Raw genomic sequence first — 12,767 nt, 5'->3', positions numbered from 1 at the left:
ATTATAAGTAAATAATAATAAATGAATTTGTTACAGACAGTGTTTACAAAGTCTTTTTCCGTAACGGTCTACATTAGTTTATTATTAACTTATAATTGCTGTTACTTGGCAATCGTTGAGATATTTTCTAACTGCATTTGCTGGGCGTTTTTCCTCCCTTAATCCATTTACATCTGTGTCTGAGTTGCTCTCATTTTATCAGCTGCTTCTTGTTATTGACAAGTGTAAAGAATGAGAGTCCTAGTAGCGTCCCCGTGTCCTCTCTGGGATGAGGTGTCCATGTATAGGACAGTGCCGGAATGACCTGAATAAACTTTGCTCTTATTGGCAAGGTCTCTGTCAGAAAGGGGTGCCAAGATGAAGCTTTCTAAACTGGGCCAATCAATTGTTGGTCTAATGTGCCAATATCACCACCTGTCCACTGGCTTTGTGAAACGGTGTAATACACATGTGGGCATTGCTGAAAAGCTGGCAATTGCAACTGTGTGCCTGAGAATGTGGTTCGTATTTATAGACATCAATCAAAGTTGCACAGCCGCTAATAGAGAGTCCGGATGACTGCTCTTACGTCTGACTCTGCTGTTTCTTCTAATGGATATGGCAAAATGACACCCATGAGATGAAGCCAGTGTGTTTCCCAGATACACTGTCCTGCCAGACTCTGGACTGTCATCCTTTTCCAAATGTCCACGCTCTGGTTAGACCAGTTTTTAATTAATGTAATTCACTTTTCATTATGTTTTCCTTTAGTGTTTGGAGTTTGTGAATGCCCAGGTTTGCTTTGATCTTGCTTGCATTGTGTTCAACGGATCACAAAACTCGCGGTTCGGATTGTATTGCGGTTTTCGAGTCACGGATCGGATCATTTTTCAGATCAGTAACAAAATGTATTAGGGCTGGGTATTGACACAAATTTCACAATTCGATTCGATTTCGATTCAATATTGATTATTTTGGAAATCAGGTACAATACATGGCATATTTTCTCAAGGAAAACAAATCTCTTAACTAATGCTGTAAACTATGGGAGTCAGTTGTAGCCGACTAGGCTTCAGTAGCCTACTATAAAATTGAAGGTAAAAATGAACTGATTGAACTTGCTGCACAGATTTTGAGTTGACTCAACTAAAACATCTCTAGTTGAGTAAGCTGTTGAGTTGACTCAACTAAAACATCTCTAGTTGAGTAAGCTGTTGAGTTGACTCAACTAAAACATCTATAGTTGAGTAAGCTGTTGAGTTGACTCAACTAAAACATCTCTAGTTGAGTTGACTCAACTATAACATCTCTATAGTTGAGTTGACTCAACTATAACATCTCTATAGTTGAGTTGACTCAATTATAACATCTCTTGTTGAGTTGACTCAACTATAACATCTCTAGTTGAGTAAACTCTATTAGTTGAGTCAACTCAAAAAATCTGTGCAGCAAGTTGCCTTATAATTTTAAGTTAAGTCAACTTTTCTTTTTTACAGTGTATGGTGCATATATTTAGCAAAATACTCCTCTCTAGTTAATTTTTCTGGCTGACTAACGAGTTTATGGTCACTGGATATGGTTTTTCTGAGGTAAATGTGACGTTACATGACATTGTTTACAAGCTGTTTTACTGACGTCTTTCCACGGTTGAAACACTGAGCGATTCCATGTCACATGATACGGATTTCGCTAAGTTGTACTCTACCTTTTAACACACTTTCAAATGCTCATTCATGTTTATTTCGCGCTGTAACTGGTGTTATTAAGGCGGAAGAGAAGATCATGTGCTTCTGCTTCTCTTGAGCTGAGCCAGAGCGATCTCACAACACAGCGCCAAAACGGTATTTATGTTTTTGAATTTCGTATGAAAATGGACGTAATTTTAAATCTGAGACTTTGTTTCATATCAATAGTTACAAAGCACAAAGATTATTGGGATTTATTGGATGGGATGCGCGCTACAATGTTACATTCATTCATCAGCAGAAAACAGGATGACTAATCGATTCTTGGGATTTAAGAATCGATATCGGTTCGTAAAAATGAGAATCGATTAATATCGAGAAATCTATATTTTTTTTACCCAGCCCTAAAATATATATTTTGGGGGATGGTGGGATGGGTAACTTTGCTTTCCATTTACTACTTAAAGCACACTTTTAGTACTCCGATACTACAGAAAAAAACGACTTGCCTAACTAATAAAGTTCGAACATTGTTAAAAGCAAGTGAACCTCAAATGCAGCATAGATAAATACAATGACAAAGTTACAAGTAAAGTCTAACTAGTATTCATTTCAGGTGCACAAATGTAATAATTAAATGTAAATAACACTATAATTGTCAAAATACCCGTCTCTGCAAATATTCTCGTGATCGGTCATTATTGGTAAATAAACAGCTTTAACAATGATTAATCTATATTAAATATATACAGTGAACACAGTGAATAAACAAAACTTATAAATAAAACAAACTTTATTTATACCATATATGTTCATTTGGTCGCTTTTGGGTCATTTTTACTGATTGTAATTATTGTATTTTCAATTTACTACTGGCCACATAAATGGGTCTCTACAGAATGGATATAAACCTGATCTACTATTCCTGTGCTATATATAAATATAATGCTCTCACTGTCCTTTCTGTAATGATTCTAATGACAGAAGTTTTGTTTTGTCATAAGGATACCACTATACATGCATCGGCATCATGACAGTGCAAGAGTTGAGTCTAGATCACCATGTGAGATCATAGTGGTCAGTTTTCTGGTTATTGGTATCACTAGGTTTGTTAGTTTTAGGTGATCCCCTTAGTATATCAGTATATAAATATCATATCCAAATGTAAATATTACCTGCTCAGTCTAAATTAAAACTAAACTAGCCCTTTGAAATGACTGAGTTCTACCTGGAAACTCTATAAATATCAGCTAGTCTTATTGTGAATTTTATTCATGCATCATAATTAGGTTTGTTTACATGTGTTGGGTTTCTGCCTGATGCCATGGAAACACCAGAGGAGAGTTAATTCATATGATGTTGGTCTAACATCACTGATCAATTATTCATTGCTTGGAAAAAGTAATTTTCATTCATGCTATTAACTAGAAATTATTAATTTTATTGATCCTATATTGGTCGCACATATGAATCATCTCATGTAATAGTAAATTCTGCTTTTTGCTGCTGTTTTTGTGCCTGCACCTGATATATTGATCGAGGGTTTTCCTTTTGCACTTTAAGTCTCTCACGGTTTCATTAAATTGTGTTTCTCTCCATTAGTCTTTGTTGCTGATCATCTCCATATTAGCATTTTTAGCTGAAGGCTTTTGCATATTTTCTGTCAAAGTGTGAGTTCTGTTGTCGAGTCTTAAAATAGTCTGATTCCATTTGCACCCCGTTTTTACAGTCTGTTGTTATTATAGGCAGCACCAAGTCCAGGACAACTGTCTAGCAGCTGACTTTAGCTATCAGCGCCTCCTCCTTAATATGAAGTCACTCAGTGCCCCGCGGGGCGACCCACACCCTAGATCTTAGCAGCTGTACAGGACGCCGTCTCTCTTCTCAAGTCACCTTTAATGATATATATCGCTTTATCTAAGGGTCCTTTCACACCTACCTTGTTTGATCCGAGGTAGTCTCGGTCCGGATCAGACTGAACAAAGGTTTGGTTTGTTTCTTGTGTGAAAGCATTTTCTGTTTGGTTCGGACTTTCAGAACATTTACAGGAAGTTACGGTGGTTCCCGCAGGATTGCTTGCAGTCTTCTCCTCATTTCCTGCCGGCGACCATAAAATGTTCGCACAACGAGGACGTTAATTTGGCGAATTTGAACTAGCCTTGAGTATAGTCGGTGCTGCAGGGAGTAATGCCGTAATAATAACAGTATAGTGGCAACGATATGCGTCTGTTCATTCATTCTTGTCGAAGTTACCCCGCCGAATTGACAACACAGACTCACGTCCGTTTACAAACCAATCAATGTCGAGATGCAGCCCACATAGATGATGACGACAGGACGCAAGTACGTCATGTAAAGTGCTTTAGTGCGCTCGCATAATTGCAATGTGAAACCAAACCAAAACTTACCAAATGTATCAAAACATGAACTTTGGTTCGGACTTTCAGGTGTGAAAATGCCCTAATACAGATTGTTTCAAAGCAGCTTTACAGGGATAACGGGTAAATCATGCATTTCGGCTGTTGTTTAGCTGAAGTCAGTTCAGTGTTGATTTAGTGCCGTTGTAAAGATCATCAATTATTAAATTAGTTAATTTCATCTATAAAGCAGTTCTGCAAAAAATGTCATCATGGTCCAGCTCAGTTCAGTTCTCATACAGCAGCGTCAGAAAAGTAATATGTTTGAATATTAAGTGTCCCCTACTAAGCGACAGTGGCAAGGAAGGAACCCAAACTCCAAGTGACAGAATTGAGGAAATACTTAAGGAGAAACCAGGCTCAGGTCTGGCCTAGAATGTGACTAAAGCACACATCAGTCTCATCAGTGCTCCTGCTAGATGTCAGAAAATACTGATATAATAAAAATGTATGTCTTGAGGTAGACAGTAAAGTACACCCTCAGCAAATTCTGCAACGACACTTATAGTCTGTATGGTAAACTAGCTTATTCACAGTAGTGGATTTTGGTTGCATATATTTTATAATTTTTTTTAATAATTCAGACTGCTTTCGAATAAACATCAAATCTCTGCAGTAAATGTTATATTTGCAGACACATAAGATGCCAAATCATAGGCCTCTATCTGGGAAAAAACTCTTGTGTGAGCGCTGTGATCTAATGAGATCTTGTCAACACACTTAATAATAGCATTAATTGTGAGACATCTTAATTGGATCATATGTTATCTATGCAAATCCATCCTGTCATAATCTCTTAAATGTAAAGTTTTCGACACCACACAAAGCTCTCGCATACTTGTTACCACCCTGTTAATCTGTTGGGATGCAGATTGGAAGCTCATATATTTCAAACATGTATCGTGCTCTTTTTTTTATGATATACACTTAATTTACTTTGCAAATCCTCATGTTTTCGTCCAAACCCGTTGCTAGCGATCTCTAAATTCTTCTTTTGGTTTCCAAGTTACTGTAAACACATTTTCATTGGTCTCCTTATTTGTAGCTTTTTAAATCAATCCCATTTTCAACTTGTATTATTTGCAGGGCATAAATCTGCCAACAGGGTCTATAACATCCCTGAAAAAATGTAATATTGACAGCTAGCTGTTGAAATAAATACTGCAGTCGAAATTCAAAAAAGTATTTCCCTCGCCACCTCCGCTTCAGTCTTGACGCTCACATTGGGTTGCCAGATTGAGGACACACAACTGTGATCTCTCGCCTAGTTTATTAGCTGGCTTCCATGGCTGCAATACGCTGTGTTTTCCACCAATTGACCCTTCGCAGGGAGTTTGATTGACAGGCGATCTGACCAATCATAATCCGCCATCTGCCGAATCCATTTTTGTCCGACAAAGCAGTCAGGAGAGTTAGTAGATTAACTTCGGTGGATATGAACTTGAAAAACGGTGTGTACTGACGTCTTCCCACGGTTAAAACAACATTCCTCATGCTCATTTGTTTATTTGATGCTAGAAATGAACTAGAAGGAATAGATGATCGGTTCACGAGGAGCTTTAACTGAGGCTCTACAGCGATCTGTCAGACACATTAAAGAGCCACAAAATGGTATTTATTGTTTAAATTTCATTAAAAAAATGATCAAATTTGAAAGTTGAGACTTTGTTTCATATCAAAAGTAACCTGGTGTGTTGTCAGTGTCCTCTCTGGTCCGCGATGTATGTTTGCGTGAGAACATGGTGTGGCGTGAGAGCGGCGTGACTTGTCGGACATAGCAACAGTAACTAAAGGGGGCGGGACTTTGCGAACGGTCAATTGGCATCCCGGGGTGTCGAATACAATTGGGTAGACTGGCAGTGGGGCGGGATCACACTGACCAAAACACAAACACACATTTCGACACAGAACGTCCATTTCCAAGTAGAATAACTGGCTGCGTTGTTTATCAGAGAAACAAATATTTGAACTTTGCATGTTTCCTAAATCATTGCACACATATTATCGTATTTTTATGTCATGCCATGTCCTTTTTATTCTGAATTGCCAATATATTGTAATTTTTGGTCGAAAAACAAAAACTGTCACTTAAATACTGTGTAATACTGATGTATTTTACTATTTGGCCAACGTTGAAATACAGTGAACCTGTGCATGAAACCACTCCACGAGAGATGCTGTCGTGACAGGGCAGGGAAAAGGGGGTTCGTCATTTGAGATGACTCCAGGTTTTCCAGGGAAAGCACTCACAACACGGCCTTTTGAAATCTTAAACCCCACTTAGGGTTGAGTCGTTCTGCTCCGGTAGTGAATTTTAAATCTCCACTGGGTCTGATCGAATGTTCAGAGAATACACTGAATAGTTTGCCTTTATCTGTTTATGGTAATGATGTTTTTGCGGCAGTAGTTTTCATTCATTCAGGTCATTAAATAATGTCTGCAAAAAATGTTCTTGCAAGCAATTTTCCATTTGTTTTCTGTGTTAAAATAGTGTTCACATGCGTCACCTTTCCAGGCTCGTATTGATTTGCCTGGTTCTGCTAAAGAACTCTTGAGGATTAAGGTTAAGGTTGCTTTATTGCTGATTAGCAAGCAACCAAGCTTAGCGGGTTAGTGTCTTCGCCAGAGCTGACCTGCTTTACACAGGCTGTACCGATCAATGTTAATTTCCTCAGCCAGCCTGTTTGTTTTCCATCCCTGGATGGAGCTCTTCTCAGGTAGGAATGATTTAGGTGTAGACTTGCTTTTGAAGCTTAAACTCTGCATTCCTTCAGAAATCCCAGTGTTGGATCTGAGAGCTGTTCTCAAGGAATAAATCTTGTGGACTTTGGCTGATATGGCAAAGGAAGACTAACACAGACAATATGATGTGAGCTTTTGTTCTGGGGTGCTGAGCGATATGGCCAAAAATATCATCACGATTATCATACGTTATTGATATCATGATATTCATTTAATATTAATGGCGAAGGAAATATTTCCACATATTTGTTCGATCTTGAGAATGAATGTAAACTTGTTTGTTCACAGTTAAACTCCACAGAGTAGCTAACCTAGTTTAGGGCCCTATGAAATCTGTTTTATTTTCCCCTAAAATTTTTTTGGGATTCTGTTTTATGATTTATAACAAATGAAGCTTTTAAAATGTAATCAAATAAAAAAAATAACGATTAATTTACAACGAAACATTGCATTTTTCTTTGTTGTCAAATAAGATGCTGCACAACAGAACTGTATACATTTAAAACATGGCTAAAAAATATCTTGGTTGTATGATATTCCTTGGAAATATCATTTATTATTATTATTATTATTATTATTATTATTATTACTTTAAGAAGTACATTTTACTATACAGTAGTGATATATTTCTATCTTAATTTCTTGAAGCTGAACTGAACTTTTATCTGGATGGTTTGTCGTGAAGATATTTCAGGTTTAGGTTTAGTTTCAGAATTAGGGCTGCACGATTTGGGGAAAATGTCATATTGCGATAATAGAGGTCAATATTGCGATTGCGATATAATAAACAAATGGTTTCATGAGTCAACTTGCTTGGTTCTCAAGGAAAATAAATGCACACACAGATTAGTGATAATCTGCCTAAAGAAAAAAGTTCTTTAGTCAAGAGCAGTGAGTGTTTTTCTCTGTTCCCTTTGTTCTTTGATTAACTTTAGCGACAGATATAATTAGTGGCTACTGTGTACTGTCCCTTTAAGAGCAGCCGCTGCTGTCAGAGACGCGGATCTCACACGCGCCTCATTCTCTCACGAGTCACAACTCTTCACGTTCATCATAAGACTACTCTTATGTTATGAAGATGCTCGACAAAAAGACATTTTGGCATAATTGTGTGTGTTATTGTTCGTTCAAGCTCGAAAGAGAACTGTATTCTGGCATGCTGTTTTGTGCGCACGCACGATATTAGCGCGAGTCTTTCTGTGTGTCACAGTCAGGACATTCACAGTTCATTTTGGCATACATGTGTGTTGTTCGTTCTACCGCGAAAGAGAACTTGATACTGGCGCGCGTCTATCTGTGGGTCGTGTGTGTCAGGAGGACATTCACTGACAGCGCGTTCTTTTGTCTTATCGCGCATGAATGGTTTAAAAGCATTTGCATGAATAAGAGCGGGATCATGTAACACTAGCCTAAAGATGCCAAAAATTAACAGATGCTACGTTAATTGCGTTAACAGTGCTAATTTGTTTATTTAATATAAAATCGCAGCATTTTGCGTCATATAATCGCGTTGGCTTGACATCGCGATTGCGTACGATTAATCTGCTATTTCAGATGGTAGTTTTTCTCAAATGAAACGGTGAAAAGCTTGTGAAGTGACTCTCAGAGCAGCTCTGGAGATGAAGTTCATGTGTTAATGCCCTCATATATTGAGACGGCAGATGCTGAAAACACAACGAGCGCCACATGTGTGTGTGTGTGAGTCTGTGTATCAGACTAAACTGCACCGTTCATTCACACAGAGACACACAGAAATCACGTATTAGCGACATGCACTGACTGGCTGTTGTCTGGTTTATTTCTGCTGTGTGATTGTTAGATTAATCCATATCGAGTAAAAAATGTCCAGAGCTTTCATCGTTAATTTGATCGCAATCTTGATATATCACTTATCGCCCAGCCCTATTTGTACTATTTTCAGTAGAACAGTGAAGTAATAGATTTCACTGAATCTCCTTGTAATAAAAACAAGCTTGTCAGACATAAACATTAACATGCTGTTTTAATATTGTAGAGTTTGTGTATATGTTTGTGCTGTTTATACAATATGACACTATGTTTGGAGATTCAAGACTAGATCAGTGTGCAGTCTGTTATATTTACATATGTTCTTTGCAGACACTGAATGTCAACACCTGACACACGTTGACTTGAATAATTACTTGTAAAAGCTTGAAGCAGTTGTTTACTTTTTTGAGAATGTTGTTTTATCACCTTTTGTTTTTGCAAATATTAACCCATTTAAATAGTTAACATTTCATATTACATATTTAAAGCAACACCAAAGCACTTTTCCTCTGCGGTCCCCCTACAGGTTGGAAGCGGAATTGTCCATTACCGCAGTCGTAAATAATTTAGCCTACTGTCGCACGCACGCCATTTGTTTATCCAGCACCGGAAATAACGATGTCCACAGACAAGGTAGAGTATGTGGCATGATTTTATGAAAGTATGATGTATTGCGACATCAGAAACGAAGAAAAACGAAATAATGACATTATAACGCTTGCCGTAAAGCAAGTCAAATTTGTCGTTTCTCACGTCTCATTCGAACTTCAGATCCGCTACCCGATCTGGCAAACTAGCATAGTGCGGTTATAGCCGATAAAGGGTCGCAAAGCGAATGCAGAAGTGCCGTTCACCCTGTTACGAGTTGATGAACCACTGAAGCGATTTTGGAAACATTATTTTAAGGTACAAAAGAATCTTTGGTGTTGCTTTAATTTTAATAAAGGGAGTGTATATTAGTTGCCTTTATGTTGTCAACCATCCAACTAGAGTAAAAAAAATGTCTTTGTTAAGCCGTTCTACCAGCAGAACTGAAGCTGATGATCCACCTCCTCCTTCCCATGATCCCCTTTTCCTTTTAATTATCAGTCTTGGAAGTGTTAATTGCACAAATCTTCTCTGCACTTGTTTGCACAGGGTAATGGTGCCTTTCCGTAGAGCTTATATAAAAACCTGCACTCAAAATAGTTCCGGGACTCACATTTGACCATGTTAATAATGAGTTAGAGTGTAAGGAGATTTCTTGTAGGATAAATGATGACCTTCACACTGTTCTCAGGAATACTGACGCCTGTTTGAGATGTGCTGAATAAGTTCACATCAGACTTGTGTTGGAGCTGCTGTGTTGAGAGACTGTGTCTCTGTGCTGGAATGCTAATGTGATCTTTGACGATGGGATGTGGGGGCGAATCCCTGACATAAAAATGAGTCCTCGCTCTCTTCCCTCACACTATATCTCTCTTTATTTCACTCACCCCCCTGGGTAGTCGCCACTTGACAGTCACTGTGACAGATGCAGGTGCTTTAGTGATGGTGTCCTAGTATATTAAATGAATATTTAACACGCCAGCTGTTGATTAATGAAGGGAAGCTGAAGTTCCTCCTCAAACTGCTACCGCTTGACTATAATTATATGACACATCAAGTATTTTACACTTAGTAAGGCAGAGTGAAAAACGAAAAGCATGAATTGAAAACAGAATTGCACGATTTTTGGAAAAAACTGATTGTTTTTCTGCTATATATATATATATATATATATATATATATATATATATATATATATATTGCGATATGAAAACCGTTTCACCAGATGGCTTAAGTTATATTTGGAAAGCATTAAATCTCAGGGTGTATGTCAATAAAATGTTTTATGTCAAAGAGGTTTGGCTTACAAATATTTTTGGCAATCCCTGCATGTGTTTATATTTCCTGTATTTAAATAATCCTTAATTCATCAATAGATATTGTTTGATCTAATTGAAGTTTTTTTTTTTGCTGCCTGTCAGGTTTACTGAAAAATATTAACCTGATATGAACCATGGGGAAGGTGTTTGTCATGTTTCATTTGTCTAATTTGCTTAGTTTTTCAGTTGTTGCATTATGTTAACATTATGGTCAGAAAACTGAACAAATGTAAGCGTAGTGACCACAATAACCTCAGAATACAGCCAGAACAACCGTTAGCAAGAGGAAATAGGAGTGAATATGCTGTGTCATTTGTGCTTCTCCATTCTTTCTCATTTGTTTGTGCACTTACTAACTCTGGGTGTTTAAAGGCGCTAAGCAAAGTTGAAGGACCGTACATGGCATCCCGCTATATTGGGATCCAGCTGATGCTTTCACACATTCTGCTTCTGGATGCATTACGTTGCTGATGCCTGGCTTAAAGTTTTTGCATTAGGGGTTGCACGATGTTGAAGAAAAATGCGATAACTTGTTAAATAATGCGATATTCGATACGATTATGCTTTGAATTATATTTAAAAACTGAAAATTATATAACCAACATGCACGTTTCTCATTCTTTTTGTGAGAAGAAAGCATCCCAATGACTTCTGAAAGTGAACAGCAGTGTTTTACTGTGGCATTGCATAAAAAGTAAGTGTCTTTTTAATGTCATTGTACACCAGGAGGGTTTAGGGTTTCAGGTAGGCCTACATTAGGTTTATTTAACAACAGAATAATCAAATGTAAAAATAACATACTGCTTAGTTTTCTCTGTATGAATTAGTCCTAAATATCAACAGATTCTTAGTAAAGCTACAAAAGTTATTCAGTCAAGAGCAGTGAGTGATTTTTCTCTTTTTGTTGTAGTGATTAACATTAAGCACACAGACGGAAGCAGGTTTATTAGTCTGCTGTCACTTTAAGAGCTGCACAGATCCAATATATTGTTACACACACGCTTTCTTTCTCAACCGTTTACTCCACTAAAGATATAACTGTTTTTACGTGAATACTAAAGACGTGCATTTTGACATAATTGTGTTTATTTGGCCATATAGCTGAATTCAGGATCACATGCTGTCTGAGAGGCGGCTTACTGTGTGTGTGTGTGTGAGAGTGAGTGAGTACTTTGCTTATTGCATTTAGGCCGTGTGTCCACCAAAGCGTTTTTTCACACAGCTGGTGTGTTTTTTCAATTGTTTTCAATGGGAGCGCCGCGTTTTTAAAACGCCATGAGCGTAACGAGGCGTTGAGCGTCTTTTTCACGCTGAAGCGCTGAGCGTTTGGCGTTTTTTACTGGTCGCCGAGAGTTGAATGTTCAACTTTGGATAAAACGCAGCACTCATCACGGTCACTTTTTACCCAACCGTCCAATCACAGTGGAGGAGGGGCGGTACTAATACCACACCGACCAACCGCCACATTCAGCTTGTACAACATCAACAGACGACAAGCATAATAAAGGAACAAAATCATTTAAAACAAGAGCCAGAGAAAATACATTACATTGTATTGACATTTTAATATACTGTAGAATCAACACAGAAACAAATTATGTGTGAAATGAGACACTAGTAACACTTTCGCGGATATTCCGTATCATAAGCAAATGTCTCAACTGAAAAAAACCCTGCAACGCTGGCAGAACGCTCTCAAGCGCCCATAGCTAGGCGTTTTCAGCAGAGCGCCTAGTGTTTTCAGCTGGATAAAAACACTTTGGTGGACACGCGGCCTTAGTAACATTAAGAATGTCACACGTATGTAACAGCCATGTGTCCAGTCTGCTCTCTGCTGTCCACGTCTACCTAAAACTTGGACTTTTTGTAATCTTTTGGAGTATTAAAATCACAAGCCGTTGCGATTTATGCATATCACAGGGTTCCCACGGGTCCTTGAAATCCTTGAAAGTTTGTGAATCTGAAAAAATAAAATAAAATCAAGGCCCTGGATAGTTTTTGCAAATAAACACACACAGATACAGGCCCTTGAAAGTGCTTGAATTTATTTTGTGCAAGAAGTTTTCTTGAAAGAATTCCATATTATTCCCTCCGGTCCGCTAATGTGTTATTTCGACAACACTTCGTGGCCTATGCATACTAGCTTGCTTGATTTACATTAGTTACGCGCATTTATGCGTTAAGTTGTGTTTCCCGCGTGAGGTACTTTGTGTTGTACGTTGCCATGACGAACGAAAAAAAAGAAGCTT

General features: G+C 37.9%; 1 protein-coding gene across 5 annotated transcripts in view; it reads left to right on the top strand.

Moving 5' to 3' along the window:
• Positions 1-12,767, top strand: part of slmapa (sarcolemma associated protein a) — a 68,698-nt gene that overhangs the window by 5,668 nt on the left and 50,263 nt on the right. Inside the window, exon 1 of one of the 5 annotated variants that reach the window (XM_084394470.1) lies at positions 10,879-11,212. The exons of the other annotated variants lie outside the window; for them this stretch is intronic. The gene's annotated coding sequence lies outside the window, so the exon portion shown is untranslated. Of the gene's footprint in view, positions 1-10,878; positions 11,213-12,767 lie in introns of those variants that run through there. 5 annotated transcript variants of the gene reach the window in all.

The sequence above is a fragment of the Rutilus rutilus genome (genome assembly GCF_951802725.1).
Source record: "Rutilus rutilus genome assembly, chromosome: 22".
In the NCBI taxonomy this organism is placed as follows: domain Eukaryota; kingdom Metazoa; phylum Chordata; class Actinopteri; order Cypriniformes; family Leuciscidae; genus Rutilus; species Rutilus rutilus.
The sequence above is the reverse complement of the archived record's forward strand: the minus strand, read 5'-3'. Positions and strand labels throughout refer to the sequence as shown.